This window comes from Eulemur rufifrons, chromosome 7 (genome assembly GCF_041146395.1).
Source record: "Eulemur rufifrons isolate Redbay chromosome 7, OSU_ERuf_1, whole genome shotgun sequence".
In the NCBI taxonomy this organism is placed as follows: domain Eukaryota; kingdom Metazoa; phylum Chordata; class Mammalia; order Primates; family Lemuridae; genus Eulemur; species Eulemur rufifrons.
Window position 1 is genome coordinate 41,045,096 of NC_090989.1, and position 22,814 is coordinate 41,067,909.

Consider the following 22,814-nt stretch of genomic DNA (forward strand, 5'->3'; position numbering starts at 1 on the left):
GCAGTATCTATTTACCACTTATAGATGGTTGAGGGTAACCCTAGTTCACAGTGCTTAGCTTGTCCCTTCTGCTCATCCCATTTACTCATTTGTTTTTTCTTTGATTAATTGTCCAATTTTTCAACTTACTGTTTGATATTTACCTATGATCAATTTTCCCCCAATTTTCCAACACCAGCTAGTAAATGCCAATGATCATATTTCCAAACACCCCAACATATTAAATAACCTTCCAGTTCTATTTCATTTTCTTGGAAACCTCCTCTCCTAGACCTCTACCCATTTGCTTCCATTTAGAATAATTGATCTTTAGGACTGATGTACAAATGGCATCCTGGTATTTTCTTTAGCTTCTCTCCTCTTTTAGATATGCTATTTCTGGAATTTTATTTTTTCCTATGTCTTGGGTTACTTTTTCATTTTGTTGGAACACATTCTTTAGCTTTTTAAAAAAGAAGGTAAATATTTTGAGGCCCTTTGAGCTAGGCCAGAACATAGGGCTCATGTAGGTTTAAGATTGGGGAGAAAGATCTCTTGGATTTGGCTCAAATTACTTTTACTTTGATTTATACTAAACTGGTAAATAATATTGGAAAATATATGGGACTTATATATGAGGTATAAATGAATAAGTGCTTACAGTTCAAATTGTGCTCAAAGTTCTGTGGTCAGTGCAGCCTGCATATGGTGTACAAACCTCAAGGTCAAAAGGGCTATGAACTGGATTCTTGCTGCGTTTTATTCCATGAACTTGGTAGGAGGGGTCATGTCAGCATTCAAGGGTCTGCCTAATGCTTTCTTGTTTTATTTATGACTGTAGCATTTGGCCATGACTAAACACTCCTTGCTTATGTGAAAATGTTTTTATTTTCCCTGTATTCTTGATTGATTGTTTGGCTAGAGAGAATATTCTGAATTGAAAATCATTTTTCTTCACAATTTTCGACGCTTGGTCTAACTTCCTTTTAACCTCCAACATTGCTTTGCAGTAATACAACACCATTCTCACTATCATTCATTTCATTGTGTCATTTTTTTCCCACTCTCTTAAAAATTTTTGGTCTTCTCTATAACTCATTGAGTTACCTCATTCATGAAGTGACTCAACCCTCTGTCCATCTCCATTACATTGGTAGCATTGCAGAGGTAGGAAAAAAGGGAGCTTTCTCATTAGATAGATATTTATTACCTGTTTGTGGTTCTCTTCAGGTACTTTTTAAAAATTACCTTATTTTTAACTGACAAATAATAATTATATCTATTCATGGAGTACTTTTCATAGTTCAATAAAATGTTTCTAGGTTTCTCTGTTCTCTCATTTTTTATATCACCAGGACTATAAATTTTGAGGTAGATTTATATTTATTTATTTATTTATTAATTTTTTTTTTTTTTTTTTTTTTTTTTTTTTGAGACAGAGTCTCACTCTGTTGCCCAGGCTAGAGTGAGTGCCGTGGCATCAGCCTAGCTCACAGCAACCTCAAACTCCTAGGCTCAAGCGATCCTCCTGTCTCAGCCTCCCGAGTAGCTGGGACTACAGGCATGCACCACCATGCCCGGCTAATTTTTTCTATATATATATTTTTTAGCTGTCCATATAATTTCTTTCTATTTTTAGTAGAGATGGGGTCTCGCTCTTGCTCAGGCTGGTCTCGAACTCCTGAGCTCAAACGATCCGCCCACCTCGGCCTCCCAGAGTGCTAGGATTACAGGCGTGAGCCACCGCGCCCGGCCGATTTATATTTATTAAAAGAACATACCTGACATGCTTGATAATGAATCCGGAGATGACTCAAAGTCAAGAAGAGTTTACGAATGGTGGCCTGGTGGTGAGCATTGAGCCTGTTCAAATAGCACGAATTATGCCACGTAAAAATGAAAATTAGAGTAAAATGGCTAAACACAAATTCATTAACATTGAAAATGTGGAAATAATGAATAAAAATCAATAGGTTGTAAAAAGGAAGTTTAGGAATTCCAATTTAACTACTTTTTATACTGGGGAATAATGAATGGATGATGCCTTAGTCTAGTAACTAAAGAAATAATACTTTGAATATATGTCTTAAAATTACAAATGTAACCTACCTCAGAACTGATTTAACAGTCAGCAGTCATCCACTGTTAGATCTCAATTATGATATTCTTGAGATTGGAAAGATATCAAATTATTAATGTTTGCTATTATATCACTTTCCTGTTATAGAAGAATGTTTCATTTCTTGTCATATCTGCTACTTTGAATAAAGTAACTTCTTTGAATAAAGGATCCAGGTAATCTGTGAGAGGAGACGTTGCAGTTGAAGGAGGGTAGCCACTGCAGGTGCAAAGATATAGATTGGATACTGGTAGAAGAATAAGGGTCTGATGAAATTTTACCATGCATTAATTTACTTTCAGAGACCAGTAAATATTCTAACTGCTTTTAAATTATTCTTAGCTTTTTGATTGATATTTCCTAGAATGAAACTGTATGCCATGACTGGGCTACAAGGGAGCTTAACTTTATATGATGTGCATTTGCAAATACTAGTCCTCATATTTTATAAGATTATGTTTACCAGTTTATATATATTCAGTATTTTAAGACAAAGAAAAGGATAAGTGACATGGCTTGTAAACCTCTTCAATTGAAAAATAAAATATTAATAGAAGTGATGGCCAGAAACAAGTTAAGCAATCATTCTTTCTTAGTTTTCCCACCAGCCACTCCATAGGTCTTAATAAGGACAATTCATCTGTGCTATATATACAGGCCTATTTATATCTTGTACAGTTGCAGGATAGAATTAATAAATTTTCAGACTTGTAAGGGATCTAGAAGTTTAAGTGACTTGTCCAAGTTCCCTTAGGCAGTTAATAACAGAGCAAAAATTAGAATTTGGGCTTTTAGATTGATTTTCTTCACACGATAGCATTCTGTGTCTTCAAAGCTTTGATTCTCAATTTTTGATGTAATATTCATTGTAGAATCATTGGACAGCCTCTCAGAACTGGGGTCAAATGAAGAAATAATGTATTCTTAAGAAGTACTCCAGTTGCCATAGTCCACATTTGGATATACATTGTCTTAAGGTTGTTTCTATTAAAGTTCTTAAGTGGTCTCTTGCTTTCACAAATTATTTATATCAAATTGCTTTCAGCCTGATTAATGATAGTAGGGTAAGCTTTGTTCCCATCCTTCCAGAAAGAAATCAGATGAAATCCAACCTCATTGTGTTTTATTGTAAACTTTTCAAAAGTTGAAAACAAGTGGTTATTGTCAAAATAATTATATGAAGTGGTTATTTTACATCATGTTTACCTTGGATTAACCTGTGTGATACCTGTGCAAATCTTTAGCAATCATCTTTTATACTTCAGTCCTAGAAACAAATCTCAAATTCCTTTCCTGTAGGCAGTAACAACTTGTAGGCAAATGGAATTTCTACATATCCCATCTGCAGCATTATTTCATGTTTTTCTTCATCTGCATTATAAAACTTTATGAACCTGGGCTGTAATACAACAATATAGTTTACAGTCCATTGGTGTTGCTGAAATCAGTCTTCTGAGATGCCTGTGTGGACATGATTCTGCAGGTAATGGGCTGTTTCAGTTCTGCTTGAGTTTTCATTGCCATCTCCACCCCAGCAACAGCTGTGTTTTACTGTTGTCTTTTGGAATATTTAAATAAAGGCAAAACCACTGATATTTCTTTCCCAATAAATAATTGGGGTAAGTAAAAAGAATGTTTTGTTTCTTTGAAAGACACCACAAAAATTCATGACAATTTAGCACATTTTCATAAATTGTATTTATAAATGGAATATTTTTTATAAATATAATTTATAAATATAAATATAAATGGATGATTCTGAATCACATTATAAAAGTTCTCTGTCAATTTTTAGTAAGCCTTGTTTTTAGAAAATTAATCTTTTAATGAAACTGGCATATGTTAATTTTTAAGAAAATGCAAAACAAGTAAAGTCATTTAGCTTGGGTAAAGGTACAGAATTATTTAATTCAGAGGTTGAAAAACTATGATCTGTGTGTCAAATATGGTCCTCTGCATGTTTTTATAAGTACAGTTTTATTGATGCACAGTCACTCTCATTCATTCAGCTGTTGTCTATACATACATGGCTTAAAACAATAGAGTTGTGTAGTTGTGAACAGATATGACCATAAAGCCTAAAATATTTACGATTTGACCCTTTATGGAAGAAGTTTGCTGACTCCTCATCTCACCCAGTGGTTTTCATCCTTCACAGATTTCTTGGAGAGCTTCTTGAAAAAATATAGAAGTCTGGATCCCATACTTTAAGTTCATGTCCGTTGGTCTGGGTGGGGGCTTAGAGCTTCCTACCTAATTTGGATGCACAGCAGGGATTAAAAACCACCGTCTAACTTCTACAATAAATTTACCTTATTCACAAAGCATAATACATTGCATTTTTTCAGAGGGTGGGTGGCTAACCAGAGAGACTCAGGTTTGTCAGTTATGGCCTCAGGTAAAAACAAATGAATGTAACTTAACTAAGATGACTTCCATCTTTTCTTGGTTGACCAAATAAATTTTCACAAATGACTTGATGTGACATGATCCTAGAGAAATTGAGCACCGTGTGAAATGTATCTATTGTGGTTCTGAGGAAGGAAAGGGCGTTTTGAATGGAGATCTCAGAGAAAACATTACAAAGGAATATTTTGAACTGTGTCTAGAAGTTTCATATATAGGTAGGATTCAATTCTTCAGATAGGGGCAGTGCAGAGATTATCTATTTTAAATTATTTTTTTCTTTTCCACAAGTCTGTCCTAAAGGCTTAGTAATCAGAGTTTATCCATTGTGGCTTCCCTTAGCCTATTCAATCCAATAAAATGTATTGATCCAGGCAGTCAATGCTGTGAAGTGTTGAGTATAACACAGTGAATAAGACAGACATAGACCTTGTTCTATAGAAGCTTTCCATGCAGTGACAATACAGTATAATAAATACTCTGATAAGAGAAGACAAAGTGTCTTCAGAATAGATAGTAGAGTTGATTTACTCAGCCTTGCATGATGTGGTGAGTCTTTTCAGGCAAAATAAATTCTAAGTTGGGACATTTTGAAAGCTTGGTACGGAGTGGGATGAAATAGGGGCTGGAAGAGAGAAGAATGAGAAGGATAAATATAAGGAATGGCAGTGATTTGGGAATGACTACACAGAATGCAACATGGGTGGTTTGGTAGACATAGCTTGAAGAGTAAGTAGGATTCAAATTGAAGAGCTTTTTAAGTGTCATATTGAGGAGTGTGGACTTTCTACAAGATAATAGGAAACCCTAAAAGGTTTCTGAACTGTGAAGTGCCATGGTCAGAGGGCAAATGTTTTATTATGCTGATATGTGGGGAAAAGAGTCAAGGAGGAGCCTCTTGAGATCAGAAATTCAATCACATGTCTGATATAGTCTTTCAAGACCCAGAGGCTGGTCCAATGAAGCAGAGAAGTGACAACAGTGAAGGAGACAAACAGATGAATTTCAAAGATAATTTGGAGGTGCAATAGATACAGGACTAGGATATTGCTTATAGCCTAGATATAAAGAAGGAATTGGGGATGACAGAAGGTCTGGCTCCATATTTGTCCAAGAAAAAGAATTTAGAATGCTTGATATTGACCTATAGAATTTGTGACTTCAGTTTTATATCCCTCTTGCCTCCAATTCTGCTACTAAAGTAACCATAAAAAAAAAACTCTGGCTCTACTGAGACCACCAATACAAAGTTAATTTGCTTCATGACCCTTGAGGAGAGGGTTGATTTGGAGGATTTCATTTTGTAAATGGCTGGGGGCTCACACGGAAATGAGCTGTGACATATTCACAACTATCTTAATATTGCAAAATGTAGAAGGCAAGGGTATTTGCACATCTCTGCCTGCCAACCTTGGACAAGAAACCCCTTTCACCTTAAAAATCTATTCATCCTTCCAAATGATCCCACTTAATGTATGACTCATATTCATTCAACTGCTATACTTGGAACATTTAAAGGATCCATGGGCCATTTACTTCTTTTAGAGATTGTTAGCAATGGTATCTTGGGGATTTATGCTTCCTTTACCATGTTTCGTGAACTGTGAGGTGGGTCTTTGCTATTCATTTATCCTAGTCCTGGAAAAGCAAAACCAAGAATAAAAGACAAATAGTGAGGGAGGCAATGTTCGCATTTATTGTTTGTACATTGAACACTGGCAAAACAGTATTCTGCATTCAAATGATAAATATTCAGCAAGGGATATATCAGCTGCAGTATTACCCAGTGAAAAGAATAGGTTTTATCTGCATTCATATTGATTCCAGGTTAGTCATACATCATTTTTATTGAAAACGGCACATGGCTTGCTATGAAAGCAATGTGTTCTTGCATTCCCTTGCTAACTTGCTGCAGTTTGACTCCATACATTGTAAAGTTTTCTTTCTCACTTTCATAGCTGAACATTAAATGTAAGTAGGTGTGGAGACTGAAACTAGCTGAAATTAGCCATCCTGTTTTAAAAATGTAATTTTTTTCTTTCCCTTGCTGTCTTTTCCTACTAGACTGTAAAGCCCTCTGTAATATCATGCATTACTTTCTCTCCATATGCTAATTTCTTACCTAGTTTCCAATCATAGTGGAGATTTGATGTGTACTTAAAAATTTTATGAAACTCCCTCTTCCACTCACTCTCACATTGAACTCTTTTCAAGACTCTCTTTTTCTTTAATTGTCTTATGTTAACTATGAGCCGTTTTTCTTTCTCTTTACAATGTCAATTCTCTTACCTATTTGTCTGAAGCTCTTGCAGAGTTGTTACTCTTCAGGAAGGTTTTGATCTACCTGAGTTTGAAGTGCTGCTACCACTAACACACCTGTTCTTGGCAGTTCCAAAAGCAGTAAAATATTTCAATAAATTTTTGTTCAATATTCCAAAGAGTAGGAAAATTTTTATCTGTAGAAAGGATATGTGGAATTCTCCAGTCAACATTTCTTCATTGGTCTCTGTAGGAAAATATACAAAAGCAACAATCCATTTCCTAAGATGTTCTTCAGGGAAAAATCCAGGGAAATTCTCATTTACAGGATAATTAAATGGCAACAATGACTGTACTAATTACAGGCGTAGCAATAGGTATTTGAAAAAGGAAGAGTTATAGGAAATGCTTAATATTAAAGGTAGGGCTGAAGTAGGAAAATAAGGGATGGATGAAATTGGAATAGAAAAATGAGTGGATAGAGCAGAAGTGAGGAGGAAAGGAAGAAAGACAGTAGCTACTTTGAATAGAGAAACTGGCCTACAGAGGTAAATTAGCTTCAGGTTATGGTAAAAACCTCACGTAGTGCAATCATGAAGATGTAATGCTTCCTCCTACGTTGCAGATTGGTATCTCTCTTTCTGGACTTGGGTTTGATTTTCACCTCCGTGCATCTGATCTTGATTTGAAAAACTACAACTGTATTCTCTGTGTTCCTGATTTTAATTTTTATTTGCTTTGTTCACTTCATTCATGGTCCTGGGCTCTTGATGCCAAACCAGACCTAGTTTTTGTTTTGTGTCCCCCTCTCTCTCTCTCTTTTTTTTTTTTTTTTGAGACAGAGTATCACTCTGTTGCCCTGAGTAGAGTGCCATGACATCAGCCAACATCACAGCAACCTCGAACTCCTAGGCTTAAACTATACTCCTGCCTGAGCTTCCTGAGCAGCTAGGACTACAGGTGCACAACATGATGCCTGGCTAATTTTTCTATTTTTGGTAGAGATGGGTTCTCACTCTTGCTCAGGATGGTCTTGAATTCCTGAGCTCAAGCAATCCTCCCACCTCATCCTCCCAGAATGCTGTGTTTCTCTTTAATTAAACTTACCAGTTGTTTTGGTGGATTTATAAATCCATACCATTCTCTGTCCCTTAATGATGCATCAGAAGATATAAGATAAAAACCATTATTTATTTTAAATTACTAAAGAAATTTTGTAATTGACTATTTTCATATACATATATAGTGCCTCCTTCTAACCTTTTAGTCCTATTTGTTATAAATGTTCAAAAAAAAGAAAATAGATAAAGAAAATGTGGTATAAATATGCAATGGAATACTATTCAGCCTTAACAAAGAAGAAAATCTTGTCATTTGCAGCAACATGGATGAACCTGGAGGCCGTTCTTATATGAAATGAGTCAGGCACAGAAAGACAAATGCTACATGATCTCACTTATATGTGGAAACTAAAAAAGTTGAACTTATAGAAGTAGAGAGTAGAATAGTAGTTACCAGAGGCTGTGGGAGGGAGGTGGGAGAGATGTTGGTCAAAGGATAAAAAATTTCAGTTAGGAGGAATATGTTCAAGAGATCTATTGTACAACATGGTGATTATAGTTAATGACAATGATAGTGTTCTTGAAAATAGCTGAGAGTAAATTTTAAGTTCTCAGCACAAAAAAAAATCATAAATATGTGAAGTAATGGATATGTTAATTAACCTGATGTAGCCATTACACAATGTATATATATTTCAAAACATCATGCTATACACCATAAGCATATACAATTTTTATTTATTTGTTAATTAAAAAAAGAAAGAAGGAAAGAAAGCTAATAAGAATCTACTTATGATGTGTTTCAAGCTTCCAGAACCTTTAGTTATTAGAAGACAGCAAAAAAATGGAATCACCTTGCAAATGATGACTTTGATATTCTATCAGTCAGCTGATAAATATGTGTCATGCATGGTTCTAGGTCCTGATCATGTAGAAACAAACACATATATCCCTCAGGGAGCTTGCATGTTAGTGTCAGGAAGAAGAAAATACACACTCAGATATGACTGGATAATTTAATTTCATGTGCTTATAGAGTTTGAAGGGTCAGGGAGAGTGTGCTGCTTTAGCTAAGATGTTCAGTAAAAGTATCTTTGAGGAAATGATGAAGATGGGCTATGACATTTCAGTTGAGATAGGACCAGATGAAAGAAATCAACCATACAAAAATTTGGGAGGGGGGGGGACGAACACTAGCAGGTGCAATCAATGTGAAGGCTATTAGGTGGGGATGAGCTCCAGGTGTGCAAGGGACAGAATTAAGGCCATCAGGCCTTGAATATAGTGGGAACAAAGATATTAATAAAAATAAAGCCTAAGTTTAGGTTAACAAAGATAAAGTTTTAAAAAGTGGATGTTTATATTTTAGATTTCTACACAAGTAGGTATTTTTCCAATACACCGTACTTACTCCAGTTTTCATAATACATTTTGATGTGTTGTGGCATTCCTACTTAATTTTGTGCTTACATTTATAAGTTAACTGAAGGTCAGATATTTTCAAAGAGTAACCCAATCAATTTCTAATCCTGTGGCAGGATTTTGGCTTGAAGCAAATTCGTCACTTATCAAAAATCAAAGTAAATTTTTTCTTCCTTTTTAATATTTAAAGTGTGATAAAACTTCTCTTCATTATTACATTTTCCAGCAGGCTTAAAGTTTATGATGTTTTATGTAGGAAATGCTAAATGAAGGAAATGCTAATAAAATTTAACCACAGGTCTATTTTATGTGAATACAAAATGGATGTGAGTTTGGCTTCTTCTTTCAGCGTGGGCTGATAAATTTTGTAGCTTTTAGATGTGAGTTTGAATCCTAGATATTTTCCTTATCACCTGTGTCAACTTAAACAAATTAATAAATCTGCTGGCCTCATTTCTCTCATCTATAAAATGGAGTATAATTTCATGAGGGCTTTATGAAGATTAAATGAGGAGATGAAGTACGTGGAAGCACCTAATTGGTGCTTAGCCCATACCATATTGCACAACAAATGCTTACGTTTGTGGATATAAATGTGGGTGTATGCTCACATTTGGCCACAGAATATTTCTGCTCTGAATGGACATGGTGCTGAATAACAACAAAAGGATATAGATATTTGGATCAGAAAACTCTTTGGGCACAAACCTCTTTGTTTGCAGATGATTAAGTTACACATTTTGGAGCCCTTTCTTACTTTTTTAAGGGGCTTAGCTAGCACTTCTTTGGAAGAGGCTTGGCTATTTGATAGGAAGCTTAGCTTTCTTCCAGGGCACCTAAGGGACTTCTTTGTATTCAGGGTTCACATTTGCAAGCACTTTTTGAAATACCTCTTTTCCCCCGATTCTATCAACTCTAGAAAATATTCAAAGCCTTAATGGTGGAATCTCCAGCTGACTTTGCATTATGTTGCCTGTCTGGTGTTTCAGAATCTTCATTTAGCATTCATTTTTTGCTCCCCACCAGCTTCCATGTACTTGACTATGCAGAACGGGACTGTTCTCTTAAGCCTACCCTTGACTGGCTCTTGCTAACTTTGTTCCTTCCAGACAGGGCCTGCGTTCTGCCAACCTTTCCTCCTACTGAGACTTCAGTTCTGCGAATTGTTTTCAATTGTATTTTACTTTTATATGCAGTTAGGTATCAGTGACTTTCTTTTCTGCTGGCAAAATAAGCAGGAAAGCACACTGAAATTAAGGGGCAACCAGAGAAGACTGAATAGAGACATGATATGATTCCTAAATCACAAAATGATACTGTTTTTAAAGCATTTGTTTTACATTCATCTGACTAGGTCTACATTTTGAATTAAGTAATTTCAAATATGCTACATTGTTTTGGGCTGAAAACATTTTTTATTCTTTCTCTATGTTTCTTATGTTCAAAGCAAACAAAGAAAAGAGTGGGAAGTGTTTTGATTCCTATCAGCGCCATCAAAGTATTTATTAAACACTTGATCTCAAATGGCGTCTCGCTTGCTTTTAACAAGTAATGTTAAGCTGTCTCAGCCTTTTTAATATTTATTAATATCACTGAAGCAAATTTCATGTCATCTTGGGATGCTCCTGGTAGTGTTCCTTTTTCTCTTTTCCTTGCCTTAACTTTCTTTTTCTTCTGTCTCTCACTGTAAATGCTTTAGGTGGGGAAATGTGATCTGATATTTAAAACAACAGAGACAGTAAAACACGTAAGCGCTTTGGTAGAGGCATGGACAAAGTGCTGTGGGAATGCAGGGGATGTAATAACTGTGCTTCTTCCCCCAGAGCTCGGGGAAAAGTTGAGCCTTAAAGCACGTATAGGCATTTTCCAGGTGGACAGTGGAGATGGGAATGCTAAGAAGAGGTAAAGGTGGCTGATGTCCAAGGGGTCTGAAAAATACGCATCTTTCAGTAGTTCACTGTAACTAAAGAACTTCAAAAATTTAATTCTTCAAATATATTGGTGATCTTTTTGAAAATTCTCCCTAATCTGTAAATCTCTTGTTCATTCAGGGAGTTGCTATGGGTTAGTAAGTCCTCCATCCTCTAAGTGACCTATTTTTACTTCCTGTCTCTTTGGCAGTCTGGTAGAATTAAGGGAGATCAAAAGTTGAATATGAATGTACCTAAGTATTTTTAAACTTTCCAGGATGATTGTAAATTGGATGAGAAATTCTTTCTCATTCCCTGCTAGATAGAAATTTTACATGGAAATGTGTAAACCAAGTTCTTATATGTTCAGCATAAATCATCTTCTCCAGAGAAGGAAAAGGCATATAATTTGGGATCTCAAAGTAGAGGGAAGAGTCATCTACTTCCGTGTTTATCAACCTGTAACCTTCTAGTTGTCTGAAGTGCTTATGAAACATTTAGATTATTCCTAGGGCTCATGTTAGGGTGACCCTTATCCCCCTGAAAATTTACAAAAATTATCCGATGCCTTCTAGCCCTTCCTTTAGAAATGATTCTACAGCCCTAATAAGTGAAGCATTCCTGTCAAGTTCACAGATTCAATGAATTCTAGGGCCCAAATTACAGAAAATTACTACATTTATTATTATAGCAATTTCTCTAACAGTTGATAAAAATTAAAATGAGGATAAGACGATGAATCTTAACTGTCTCCAAAGAATATTAGCAAAATCAGAAAGTTACACTTCACTAGAATGTCAAAGTGGGAATTTGTCACTCAGACGTACTAGATGTGGGTGCTCTGGGAGGCAGTTAGCTTCCCTTTCTGTATGTCTTAATTTTCTTCCATCCTAGGCTCTCATATTAAGTGGAATCACATCATTTTCTACATCCTTGTGTGATGGAATTTATGTTTATGACTCTCCCTTAACCCATGTAGCCTTTGAAGACCAAGTCTTCCAGCTCTATTGTAATTTAAAATGAAGTGGAATATATACAAATATAAATAAAAGACTCAAACTTTTTTTTTTTTTTTTTTGAGACAGAGTCTCACTCTGTTGCCCAGGCTAGAGTGAGTGCCATGGCGTCAGCCTAGCTCACAGCAACCTCAAACTCCTGAGCTCAAGGGATCCTCCTGTCTCAGCCTCCCAAGTAGCTGGGACTACAGGCATGCACCACCATGCCCGGCTAATTTTTTCTATATATATTTTTAGTTGTCCATATAATTTCTTTCTATTTTTAGTAGAGATGGAGTCTCGCTCTTGCTCAGGCTGGTCTCGAACTCCTGAGCTCAAACGATCCGCCCACCTCGGCCTCCCAGAGTGCTAGGATTACAGGCGTGAGCCACCGCGCCCGGCCAAGACTCAAACTTTTGTTATCTTTCTTTCAGAATCATGGACATAAATGGTCATCTATCAGTTACTCATCATCTTTCTATTTCTACCTTTTACTCTATTCATTAACAACTTTCTTTTCTTTCTATTGCTCCTTCTCATCAGTCCAGCCATTGCTCCATCTACCTGTCAAAATGTTTTTTTCCATCATCCAGCCATACATTCATTGTCTTCTGTCATCATGAAACATTTAATTGTGTTCTACACCAAATGAACTTGTAGAATACAGAAAACAATAATTGGTAATCACTATTATAATAAAATAAAAATAAAATGCATAATAGAAATAAACAAACTAAAAATAAAATAGTATAATACTTAATCATTCTTTGTTCCCAACTTAAGAGTCTAAGAGTTAGATGAAACTCTTTCATAAAATTTATTTTATTTTTTAAATTTAATTTTATTTTTTAATTTTTTTTCTTATTTTTTTTATTTCAGCTTATTATGGGGGTACAAAAGTTCAGGTTATATATATTGCCCATGTCCTGCCCATCCCCCCAAATCAGAGCTTCAAGCGTGTCCATTCCCCAGACAGTGCACATTGCACTCATCATGTAGTTATACTCCCATCCCCTCCCCCCACCCCCATCCCCCAGAGTCAGAACATTCAAGCGTGACCATTCCCCTTTAAATTTTAAAATGACAAACGATCATGAAAGAAAGTTCAGAGATTTAGAAAAGGGTATACAAACTACCAATCCCTCGTAACCTTGCCACCTTGAAATAAGCACTATTGTATATTTACTATAATTTCCTAAACTATTTTTACCCTATGGATAATTAGGTTTTGGAGAACTTCTATATTAAGAGTTGTGAGATAATTGTTAAAATTTGTGGGGGCGGGGGTGATTGTTAAAATATAGATTCCTGAAGAGCTCCTTCCTTGGGCTATTGCATTAGTATCTCTGGGGGGATTGTTGTGCACACTGAGGTTTGAGAACCACTAATACAAATACACTGATGTTTGATAGTATTACTTCATTCTTACTGTATCTTTTTAAATGTCTTAGTGTGTTCTTCTTCTAAATTCTCAACAAATTGTTTACCTGTGGGGAAAAGGCTTCAAATGTTTTCACTCATCACATTGAATTTACATTTGGTTTTTAATCAAAGTGTAACAGAAAGCTCAATAAAAATAGCACTTTACTGTAGCTAATGCTTGCCCCGAATCCCTAGAAAACATTATTAAGACCACACATATTACACTCATCTTCCGTATCCTGCTGTAAAACTCGCAGCCACATCTGCGCAGTAACGGCCCGGAATGGCGAGAGAGCATCATCTGGCCGCTTCTGCCTCCTCCTTGCTGAGAAGTGCTCTGGTGGCTTGTTGGTCCCGGAGCTTTGCCGCACAGCATATTGCGGTCCAACTTGGAAACAGATGAGATAATGCAGCTGACAGATGATAACTGTCAACAGGCTTCAGAAGAAATGAAATATTTGAGGGAAATGTGGTAATATTTGTTGACTTTGAAAATTTCTTCAGTTCACACTAATGACTTGACTTTCTGGAAATCACTCTTTTCTATCAAAGTAGGGCAGACAATACTATGCTGTGTCTGATACAGTATTTTGGAAAAAACTGAAGGAATAATGAAACCAGCTGACTGCTTTTTCTGTTTGGGAACAGATAACTTGCATTTTTTTTTTTTTTTTTGGCCAAAAAAGCAAAACCAAATGTTTATTTGGGTGCCATTCATATACAGCTGTCCTTCTATCTTGGTGTACCAGAATTACACATTATTTCAAAGAATTGCTTTTATGGATTTGAGTAATGAAACAACTAATTTTAAGGAAAGTAAGAGATTGTTTGTACCCAAGTAAATCAATGTAGAATTTCATTGTAGAAATGTGTGAACCCCAAGCCAAATACTGAGCTAGGAGCTTTATACATACATATATATATTTTTTACTTGAAATGTGCATACTAAGCCTAATCTCTTGATGAAATTGTTTACTTACATTTATATTCTTATTTATTGTCTTTATCATTGGGATATCCACATTGTATCTGTAGTACCTAGTGTGTCTGTCATGTAGTAGATGCATAGAATATACCCTTGGCCCAATCTTCTAGGCATCACAGAAAATTATTACAGTAGTAGCGGTTGGTTATATGTTTCTTCTGAAGGCAGCTCCCATTGCTCTACCTACTTGATTGAAAATCTTATATTTCATATCAACTAAAATCTAAAGTCAAAAGCATGGCCCTCCAGGGGTCAGGTTCTACCTTACTTACCTAGTTCTAGTTCTCGTAATTTTCATACATACACTTTCTCATTTTCCTAATTTGAATGGTCCTCATTGTTCTTGCAATCTTACTTAGACTGCATGGCCAATTCTTCATTTAAGAGTTCTTCTCTGATTTCCCTGGGTGGAAGGAGGAGTTTCCCTCCTTTGAAATGTCAACAGCTTTTGTGAACTGCTTGAAGAAATGTATCACACCCTGTCTTACAACATTTTCTTGCTGTCTGGTCCTCATAGGTGTACATTTTCTCTAGCACTGAATGATTAACATGAGAAAAGTAGGCTTTCTCCCCGCTCAACCAAATATTAATACAATATACATGTTGCATATTTATTTATTGGAAAAAAACTAGATATATGGCATAAAAAAACCTTTAGGAGAGACTTTATTATATTTACCCGGAAAAAGACCCAACACTTTCCAGAATAAGATACCATCTTTCAACAATGCAGAGCTATTTTCTCCTTATGCATTTTTTGTGATATATGTGTATTTCTAGTAGTTTAGGAATCCACCATTATATATATTTACATGGTATGTGAATGATTCTGAGAGATTGAATGACTTGAATAAGGTAATTACCATAGGCCAAGTAAAAGTACATTTCTAGTAATTAAATTATTTTAAAGAAAGTTTTAGATTTCCTTATGCAGGTTTATTTAATATTTCTAGAATAATTTGATTGTGGCTATCAAAATTGATGGCCTTTGAAATTCATCTTTCTCACCATAGAATACAATCCGATTTAGTAATTGTAAAAACTCAATGGTGGGAAAGATATTTTCTGAACTCAGAGTATATACTGAATGTTTATGAATATAGATTAAATATATGTACTAGAAAATTTTATGAAGGGATTTATGTAATGCTGAAGTGTGTATCATTTACATCTCCAAATTAGAGGTGAATTGTTGAGAGTATATTCAGTAAATAAAATAACCTATGGTTAACTCTGAACATAAAGTATCAAGAAATGTTTTGATAACTGCATGGGTAATTGAGCCAAAATGGGCTATTAGAGAATAAGCTAGAAATGCTCATTATGTCATTCCAATATTTTGAAACTGATGTAATGATTAACAACAATCCTCTCCTGTAGATTATCTGTGATCACTCCTAAAGACAGAATATGGGATTTGATAGATTGCCCTGTCTGATTCAGACAGTATCTCTCCATTAAAAATTTATTTTTAAAGAAATTTTTATTAAGCACCTTCTTTGTACAGGTAACATGTGTTTAGGGAAGTGGAAATGAATAATACATTGGGTTTGACTTCTATATGCCTATGATACAGATGAAACTAGTACAATGAGACACTATTTCTTTAGAAGGTATCCTAGATTCACAATTTTATCAATGCTCTTACTTTGTCTTTCCATTCATTCACTACTATATAGGAAAATCACTTTAAAAGTGACACATCTGTATTTCAAACTTCTAAGCACACAGAATCTCTCAAATGTGCACATTTTATATATTTAAATTTTTTTCCCCATTGGGTGCCGCATAGAATACAAATGAATTGATTCTAAAAAAACAAAATGCTTATGAGGATCTAGGTACTCTTTCTTTCCTTCTTTTTTTTTTTTTTTTTAAGTGACTAAAACGTCTGACATATCAGGGCATTTTAAGTAGATACCCTGCAGGGGATCTGTATAGTCACAGTGAGGGTTGTTGTTCAGATGTTATGACTGATTGACATTAATAAAGAGCATGATCCCTTTGGAATAGATTTCTTCCCAACTTCTGGGTGTGTCTCCCAGGAGTTCAACACTAGCCTGACAGACAGGTGTCACCTGTGAACAGACATATGTAACTGACAACTCAGTAAGGAATGAAGCTGTCTTCAATGCTGACTCAGAGCATAGGAAAAAGAAGAGAGAGGATTGTGTCAGTTTCACTATATCATCCAGTGGGAGCAGGTGGATAGAAAATGTGGTTTTTCGAAAGAATTCCATGAAAAGATCTTTTTCACTGCCTGTCATGTAGATTTTTTACCTGTGTATCAATGCTTTCAACATATCATTAGTGAAAAGCTTCAGTTATAATTATCCTGAGATATGTATCTTCCTGAGTTAAACTCAAATAAGGGTATAAATGACTGATAATTATCTTCTCTTGGGAGAAACTTTCGGCCAAAAGGAGGGTAGACAATACATACGAGAAACAGGAGGTTGATAGTAGAGTGACCTGCACAGCATGGTAAGAATGCAGAAAAGGAACTCTGCTATGTCTAAAGACAAGCTCGGCCTACTTAAATTTTCTCAGGGCTGCAGAGGTCCATTTCCATATATTATCCTGAAATTACAGGAGACGAATCAAAGCAACTAAGGAAATTGTGTGATTCAAACGTTATGGGTAAGACCTTGGAGGGGGATGACATTTTGCTTGCACATCCTTGAAATAGGCAAAGGAGCAAAGGAGAGGACAATTGGAGAATAGCATGAGAAAACAGGAGAAAGAAAAGATGGAAGCAGTGTGGGAAAAATACAAAACAGATGTTCTAATGGAGATGTAGGGATTTTTGAGAATGAGCCACCAGGGACTTATGAGGATCCGGTAGCAAGAGATTAGCACATAAGGCTCACAGCTCCTGCTTTGAGGTTAGAAGACTTTCTGATTCCTTCCTCTTTTTGTTCTATTGACCATAAGTACAATCTATATCTATCTATAACTATATTTATATCTTTATCTATTGTTTCCATTTGGAGACAATTCTAGAGCTAGTCAGAGCCTTTGTGAAAATCATATTAGCACCTAGTTATATTTCTTTCCTTTTACATTTTTTCTGTGCGTACTTTTTTGCAATGTACAAAATTCTATTGTTTTTTTCCTAGTCCCTAGTATTCTTTTCTTTCTGGTATATACAACTTACAAAGTGCCATATAAAATACCAGTTTAGTTACTGAGTTTTGATATTTGACATTAAAAATTAACAAGGCTTCTTAGCTACTGCAGCAAACACATGAACAGTATTGGCCTCCAAATGGTCGGATTTGACTGTGGTCTGATTGACCTACTATCAACTGATAAGAGATATTAATAAGAGAATTTTTTATGGTAACTACCCTTGCAGCTAAGTAATATATATTTCATATTTTTAATAGTTCACTACAGAAATGAATATCTGACAATGTCTATTTCAACAAATTCTGCTAATGAAGGAATAATGACTCTCCCTAAAATGGCTGATGATAAAAGCCCACTCTTCAGTCAGCCTATAGGTACCTGTCCACGGACTTTTCTAGGCAGGTGTATACATAGCCATTAGTAATCTATCTCTCAGAAGTATTAGGTTTGTTTTTGGTAGGAATATCAACTCTAATACATAATTCTCCATTTAATATTTTCTAAACATATTAATTACAATTCTTTCTTATTTTAGGTACTTACAAGTGGACTAGTTGAAGCAGTCAAAAATTTCCCATTAAAGATATCACAGCTTCATACATGTGCTCTCTGTAAAGTGATACTAACTGAAGTGCAATATCCCGAAACAGTGGCCCATCCCTCTGGCAGCGTCTCAGCATTAGAGAAAGCCTCTGTGTCTCAAGTAACAGAGAGTCATTATGTGTGCTGTCAGCCCAATGGGGCGGTAACGGGGTGGGAGTGCCTATGGGGCTGCATTTGAACAATCTGCTAGGCAGGCTCCCTTACTGTTCTCTAAATGTGCCATGCTCATTACTGTGGGTAATGATTAGAAAATGAGCATGGAGAGTAGAGACAGCCTACAGATCTTTCAAGACTCCTGGTAAAGTTCCTCCTCCATTGTTAAACTTTCCCTATTCATTCCAACTCTCTGATCTCGCCATGTTCTAAATGCCTATAATGCTTATCACATTCTCTCATTATGGCTTTTCATCATGTGCTGTGTCTAACATTTTGTGAGTGTTTCTGGTGTCCTGTGCTATAGTTGCTCATTCTAAGTAAGAGGAGACTGCCCCTTTAATGTCTTTTGTCTCCCCTGTGGGGTCTACAAAAGGGCCATTCCATTACTTGAATAAATTCCAGCCTTATTGAACCAATGAGGTGTAACCACTATTAATGACTTAAATAGTTTAAAATTAATGTTTTGTCTTAATGAGCAAAGTGGTAAAATGGGCTGATTATTATTAAACATCTGATGGAATGGATAGACAATGAGTTACAGCGAAGGTAGCATTTTCAATCTTCAAGAGCATGTGAAAGAATACATATTGCTGGGGGGAAAGGCGGTACAGGAGCAACGTATGTAACCTGCAATTCTGTATCCCCCATAATAAGATGAAATAAAAAAAAATAAATAAAAAAAAAGAATACATATTGCTAAAATACAGTGAATTCTGTCTGGGTCAATAGGAAGAGAAGGTGTTAAATGATATTTTCCTTCTTTAGTTCTTTCTCTGTGATGTGTTTGAAAACAATGACTGCCTGTCCACTGCGTAGTGTGCTGGGGATGCTGTAAGGTGAGAGAGCCAATTCCTTCAAGAGTCATGAACTACTTGTACTTCTCCAATCACATGTTCTTGTTTGCACAGAAGACCTAAACCAACTTAAAAGCACAGAAGAGTGGAGTGGAGTTGTAGCTTTAGCTAATAGAAAAGTGAAGCATAAAATATTGTGTCAATGAGAACACATCACAGGTGTGTCACTTCCTGACTGGAAGACTGGAGCAGAAATGTTCTAAGCACATGTTGTCAGTCATCCTCTAGTCTGAGGATTTAGCCATGAGTATGGAGGGACTCTCTTTAACTCTGGCATCTAATCTTATGATCTTTTTCTGGATACTTAAACTTTCTCAGCTTCAAAATGGATTAAATACTTCCAATTTTTCAGTTATTCATTCACTAAAAATATTTTTCAGGCCAGTACCCTTTCTGGGAATTAGGGGATCCAACAGGAGACAAAAGAGATAAATTCTTTCTCATATGAGTTTTAACAACTGGTGTAATGTGTGTGTGTGTGTGTGTGTGTGTGTGTGTATGTGTGTTGGGGGAGTGGTTAGGTAAGTTAAGGTGTTCAAAATATCTAGAGTATAGATATTTGATAACAATAGCTGTTATTACTACTATGCACCAAGAATTTTCCATATATTCTTTCTTATAGTCTATATTTTAAATGAGAAAATTGATTTGGCAAGAAATTGATTTGGTAAGAATTAAACAATATCCAAGAACTTTGAAGTGATACAACCTGGATTAAATATTCACTCCTAAGATGTATTGTTTACCTTCCTTTTTTCTTGGCATTGCCTTTTATGACACATCATACCATCAGACTACACCATTTGTAGGTATTTTAGGAACTATAATCCAACATGTACCAAATATGAATTTTTGTAATAATGAACTATAATGAGCAGATGCCTCTGTTTTGGCAAAGGCCATGCACAATTGCATCTTTCTGTACCTTGCCTCTATCAGGTTGCCAAAACTCAAAATTATTTGATCAATGAATGAATGAATATGCTAGCTTATATGAAAGACTTTTTGTCTTATGGTTTACTTTTTATGATCAAAGGAGTATTACTGTCAATTCACATCACCTTTGCTGAGTTAGTCTTTTATTTAATAGGAGACAGAGTTTAAGCTTTGGCAGAAATAAGTTCTTTGTTGCACGAGTCTTATAGAAGACATGCTTTACTGCAATAAGCTCAATTGATACATTTTCAGCAGGGACAGGAGAAGACTTCAGTCTGGCAGCAGTTCAGTGGACATGGCTTGCAAGACTCCTTGGTCTTCTCAAGGGAGATTGTGCTCAGATGGGTAATGGCATTCAGCCTTGTCTAGAAGAGGAGTCTCCAAGTAGAGGCTTCGAAAATTTCTTTTATCAAAACCACATCATTCTGAAACTTCTTACATAACTGCAAAAAGTACTTCCAGTTTCTCTGATTATCTAACTCCAAGTATAATTTGTTTTTTGGCACCAGCACTTTCTTGCTACGTTGTCCATGGGTCAAGTGACAATAACGTTCCCTATGCATTGCAGGCATGAAAGTATGACAAGTCTACATGCGTGTGTTGTCAGCAAATTTTCTCCTGTGAAGTCCATCATCCTGGAGAGGGCCTCTAACACAGTAACCTTTACTTTGTTTACTGCTCAGATAATCTCTATTGTCATCGATTGCCTAACTGATAGCCTGATGAAGGACAGGCAAAATCATGTGTTCAAATAAAAATGATGTAAGTTCATACTGTTGGGTCTGTGGTCTTTTTCCGGTTCTTGGTGTGCTCTTAGCTAAGAATGACCAGACACATCGTTAGCAAGGCAAGCAAGAGGCAAAGTTTCTTGAGCAAAGCCAGAGGCAAGACAGCAAACAGGCCCCTGTTGCTATAGGTGGCCCGATTGTTAACTAAAGTTTTCATTTTTTATTGTCTGGGTTGGGATCTCTCTGGCAGGCGTGGTTTATGCATCACCTTGATAGACAGCTGTTAGTTACGTACGCTGAGTCTTACCACACCTGCGGATTTCCAGTGAATCTCTCTGAAAGCCCACTGGAAGTGGGAGGGGGGCCAAAACAGCAATGCAGATTTATGCTAATGACATGATAATTGGGCCAAGGTTACTTTTGGTCCTCTTGCAGACCCTACTGCACCTGCAATGCTTGGCTTTCTAGGAATTTCTTCTTCTGGGAATCCCAGCTGCTTTTGTGGTTAGCTTGCTGAGTTCTGATGGGCAGTGCCCTCCTCCTCCCTCTTTGGCGGTTATCTGCAGCAGGGCACCTGTCCCCCATCTCTGGGTGGGAGAGCCGGAGGCCCCTGACTGTCTACCTAACAACACTACATGCAAAGTGCTTTGTGAGGCACTTATTACATAGATGTGAACTAAGGCACAAATACTTGAAAGGTTAAAAAAAATTGGATCCAATACTGTACGCTCTGTGAGGCAGGAACTTGCTCTTATTCTTTTTTGTTTGTAGGAGATCTTAGTAGCTCTTAGAATATGGCACATGATAGAGTTTTGATATATTTTTATGAAATGAATGAAGATATTTATTAGAACATAACATTAGAACTCAAATCTGGGAATTTCAAATGAATAAATGAATGCTAATAATCAGTTTTTTAGTTTAGGTGAAAGAGTGATAAATTTATGCCTAGAAAAACCTTAAACATAGCATCACCTCTCTCTTTTTCTCTATCTACTATCTACCCACTTATCTATCTATCTTTGAAGCTTGTAAAGTGTTTCATATTTTTCATTTCATCTTGATCCTATAAACATTCCTAGGAGACAGGTGGTAGGGCAGGTATTATTACTTATTCTATAGATTAAATGGCATCAAGAGTTCAATGTAACTTTTCCAAATGCCATGGCTGGTGCATGGCAAGTTGGGACTCAGACTCAGTTCTTGTCATTCCTGGCCGAGGGTTCCTTACAGCATACTACAGTGTCACCATGCACTTTCCCATCAGCAGTTGTGTCTTACTAAATTGGTGTAGATGTTGTCTAGATGCAAGTTGCCTTTATTGCTATTCTAGAATCTGGAGGAACATACTTGTAACCATGACCAGTCTTTTGGGTGGTATCTCTAAGCACTGAATGTTTATGCTTCCAAAAGAAAAACGGTGGTATTCAATGACAATAATTTAAGAATCCAAATGGGTCTTGTTTTTCTGAATGCTACTGTGGAGTATACATGGAATCAGTGACTAAGGAACTAGGTGGGAGTTGAAAGGAAGAACATGGCTAAGAATACAAAAACAAGAGAGCATGCAAATTATACAGCCATTCATTCACAAGTGATTCCTGGGCAGTGACTACATAAACTACACAGAGAGATATGAAGTCTGCCCTAGTTAGCTTGTGGACAAAAGTTGTCTCTTAAGTGTGTTTTAGTCCATATGGTAGAACACATTATGGCAAGAGTGCTTTCAAAATAGAAGGCTTCCTTTTAGGAGACTGAAGCAGATTTTATATATGATAACGTGCCTGTGCCCAGGGCCAGATGTATTATTCTGCAACAAGAAGTTTATGTTTAACCTCTGCTTGGCC

At 36.1% G+C, this 22,814-nt stretch overlaps 1 pseudogene; it reads right to left on the minus strand.

The window, feature by feature from the left end:
* The window catches only part of LOC138385702 (inositol monophosphatase 2 pseudogene), a 133,735-nt pseudogene that overhangs the window by 70,148 nt on the left and 40,773 nt on the right, over positions 1 to 22,814 (minus strand).